Raw genomic sequence first — 4,352 nt, 5'->3', positions numbered from 1 at the left:
TTTTCTTTTATGGTATCCAAAACAGAGTTAGGTATTTAAAGGACTGGTTATTAGGATATAATATGACAAATACAATTTTAAATGACCCAACGATGCTCATTAATGTGACCCCAAGTGTTTGTGAAGTTTACACGAGGTTTGGCTGTTCAGACTCTGTCTATAGAGAAATTAACACAGACTCACTGACATTCTATACTTCAAGGCATTTACCATTTACTTTGGCAAAATCCCACTGGATTTGGACAACTCTGTGGCAGGTGTCATTATAGTCCATGACTTATGTGTGTGTAAAGACACATGTCCCCTGGAGCACACAGTCCCCTGGACATAGTGAAGGAAGATGCATTATAACTTTGAGTTCAAAGGGTCAAAGACCTGTTTTCAAGCTTACTTAGATTTCCTAGAAGCTGAGCAGCTGTTTCCCATATTCCTAGGCATGAAAAAATAATAAAAATGGCTACGATTCATTGACATCTTACAATGAGCCAGGTACCAAGCACTTTGCACACAGCATTTCATAGAATGCACTTAACAACACTGAGGTTTCAATATTACTAGCACCTTTATATCAATGACAATTCTGAGAGTTAGTGTCTTGCCCAAGGTTACAATAGCTAAGGAGCAGATGAAGAAACTGAGGTATTTAGATGTTAAATAACCAGCCTAAATTCAGTCAGATGAAGAGGAGTAACCTTGCAATTTCAACCCAGTAACCTCTGAGCCCATACTCTTAAGACCTATTTTATATTGTTTCCCTGCCAAAATAGTCCTAAGCTATAAGAAAATAAATGTAGTTTAATATAGATGCCTACAAGCACAGTGGCTCGGAGTAGCATTCATATTTCTGAATATGAAAAGCCTAAGGGGGAGGAAAGCAGTACCAGGATGGATCAGAAGCAAAGCAAGGTACGAAAACACCAAAGAATTGTTTCCCTCCTTTATTTTCTAGCTTCCTACCAACAGGTGGGTTGGCTTGGGGTTGGGGGGCTGGTTTGAGGTCAAGACTCTGCTATCCTAAGAATCACACTTCTCTTTGGCCTTACCAAGAGACTGAGATGAGCTGAATATGGCGAGTTACCAATAAGCCTTCAAGCACATGTGGACTCTATATGTAGAACGATTTAGAAGCCTTCCCAGTTAGTCTGTAGATAAGTGACTGAGTGTTTGAGAGCCTACAGCCTTCCCGTGTCCTCCACAAACATAGTTTCAAATTTTGTTTTTATTGTCTATAAAAAGAGGCTTTCTGGTTATTTCAAGTGAAAGCAATTGCCTGAAAGTTAGCAAGGATGAATTCAAGGATGGGTTGTTATCTAAAATTGAAATTTTCTTCCTTGGCTTATCTTTCATTAGCATATTTGGTCATTCATTTGTTTATTCATCAAGCACTTACTGAGAACACCCAGTGTGCCCCAGTGAACTTGGAGTGATGTTCTGAGAAAGAAAGAAGGAAAGGGAAAAGTGACAATTTGGGAAACAGATCTCTAGGGCCAGATACCTTGGCATGACCCCAAATATGGATGGGGGGAAAGTGTGCTCATGAGAACATGAGATGAGGCTGATGCTACAGAGCCAACCAGAGTGAGTCTGATTATCGGTGTGCCGACCATGGAGATTTTCTGTGGGGAAGGACCCAGTCCAAATATAAGGAAATAAGCAAATGGAGAGCCAAAGACAGGGCCTATTGGGGCATTTGCTTGAAGATGGCTGGAGGTAGCAAAATGAGAGATGAGATTAGGTACCAATAAACTGAAAGACAGGCCAAGACCAGATTCAGAGAATACAACCCATTCCCTGTAATATCTTCCTTACAAAATGGTTCTGGTGTTTTTGAGGCTGGAAATGTACTTGCAAAGAAATAAACTGCTCCACATAAATAGAGCTTGGTGACCAAATGCAATGCATGGAGTGGAGGAGAAAGAGTCAAGAGAGCAAATGTGGGGTCGTGGTGGGTTCTGCCTGCATAGCTTGAGAAGCCTGCAGTGCATTCAGGTGTGGTTTTCAGTGGGCAGTTAAATACGTGTATCTGATGTTAGGAGAGGTAGATGCAGAAATCACTGACCTACAGGCAGGTCACCTCCTAGCACAGAGTCCATCTTGATGGCGGGTGATTTGTGCATATACCAGTGACTCTCTAGTTTAGACAGGTCACTAAGTTTAAATTCCATTCCAGGATTATGATTCTGTGATGCTGGGTTTCAGTTTCCCTTTTGGATCTTCAAGTTATAGAAGAAGAATTGGTTAAACCATTTCCTTCATAATCTTGAATTTCTCATCTGCTTTCAAAGAATTACATACATTGTTACAGAAGAAATGTCCCCTTCTAAAAATAAGCCTATAAAAATTAGATAAAGTGGGTCATCGAGTGGCTCAGTCAGTAAAGCATTGCCTTTGGCTCAGGTCATGGGGTCGGCATCCTGGGATCGAGCCCCACTTCAGGCTCCCTGCTCAGTGAGGAGCCTGCTTCTCCCTCTCCCTCTGCCCTTCCCTCCCCACCTGCCCGCTGCTCATCCTAGCGCTTTGTCTTTTTTTCTCTCTCTCTCTCTCAAACAAATAATATCTTTAAAAAATGAAATCGGACTCTTCACTCTTCTGTTTTTATTCCTTCCTATCATAGACATTCCTGGTTTGGGGAAAGCCAAGATACTTATTAATTTGAATGGTCAGATCTATGGAACCTCATTTTGGGGAGGGAAATGTGGGAAAAGCCATGTAAATTCTTGTCAAGCTCAGCTTAGGAGGGCAGACAGAAATGCTGCCCCGAGTTCACCTATTAGGAAGGCAGTTCAGGCATTTGTGCCCTACCAGACCCCTGCAATCTTCAGATGGAAACAAACATTGCGAAAGAGAAGCACTGCATTTTACATTATGGGAGAGCAGTGTGGGAATCTCATTAACAACTGCTAAGAAGCAATGCATGGGAAATGTTCATGATTCATTTATATATCAAGATGTTCTTGACTTTTGGTTTAAAAATGACTAACCTCTAAGCCAGTGACATGGGGGATAAAGCATTTCTGTTTGCGATTTTACACTGCCTCCTGCTTGCTTGTTTTCTCTCTCTCTCTCTCTCTCTCTCTCTCTCTCTTTTTCTCTACTTGTGTTTTTCTTCTGTGAGATTTGCTACTACTTCTGTAAACGAGCAATTTGTAGAGATGGCCTACTGATGGCTTTGGGACTTATCTTGCCAGATAGAGTGTGGCCAGGGTGCTGTTATATATAGTGTAACCTCTGGCCTCAGACTCGGCGACCGTCCCTGTTCTCACGTATGCTTGCCCAGACTTGGTCTCCTACTAGAAGGGCATCAGAGGAGCTTGTTACACTCACTTGCGCCCCAGCACAGCCTGAGTTCCAGGGTGGTGACCAGCCTCTGCTTCCTTCCCCAACTAGATTCCCCAACTAGATTCCTGTCCCTGAATCCTTATTCCTGAATTTTAGCTCCTTCCCCTTTGCCACCATGCATGAAACCCTGTCAGCTGGCTCCCATAGGCAATGTGCTTAGGAGCTGTGGTTGAATAAGTGCCCTCTACCCCCTGCTCTGGAGGTGAGCTTGGACTCTCTCCAGCGAGGCCCTATTCTGGAAAGCTACCTTCCCCATCATCAGCACTACCTAAGTGAAAGAATAGAGCTTTGCTTTACCATCCCAAAGGATTTAAGGTTTGAAAGACACATCAATTCCGAAAGCCAGACTTGTGGTTTTGCAACAGATAAATCAGGCAACTGATTGGGTACATGTAATTAGGGGCACTTTAAACAGCCAGACTAGAACCCCATTCTATAAGGATGTTGCTTACTGAAAACTGGGTGTCAGATTCCACATCTGCTCTTTAAAGAATGAAAGAAGATGGGATGTGTGGGTGGCTCAGTTGGTAAGTATCCAATTCTTGGTTTCAGGTCATGATCTCATGAGTCATGGGATTAAGCCCTGTGTCAGTCTCCATGCTCAGCAGGGAATCTGAAGATTCTCTCCCTCTGGGACTCCCACCATGCACATGTGCATGAGATTTTTTTTTTTAAGATTTAAAAAAATCTTAAGAAAAAATAATGAAGAAAGATCAACAAAGATGCAAAAATGTAGGCTGTTGTGAAATCACCTTGCCAGATAATGTACAATAGGACACCTTTACTCTTCTCGATGCCACCATCCTGACCAAACAAATCTCAGCTTTCTGCTCCATGGCTTCTTTTGACTAGATGTTCACAAAGAAGGTACTCAATGGCTTAATCCTGGCTGGCTCCTTGTGATGAGTTTCTCATTTGGGTAATCCGCTTACCATGTCTGTATACCTTTGGTCATCTGCCCAGCTGTGTGTGCTGAACACTTCTTCCATCTTCCTCATCAGCTACTGCAGTCT

Source organism: Canis lupus, chromosome 7, assembly GCF_003254725.2.
Source record: "Canis lupus dingo isolate Sandy chromosome 7, ASM325472v2, whole genome shotgun sequence".
Lineage (NCBI taxonomy): Eukaryota > Metazoa > Chordata > Mammalia > Carnivora > Canidae > Canis > Canis lupus.
This window is presented reverse-complemented; position numbering follows the sequence as displayed.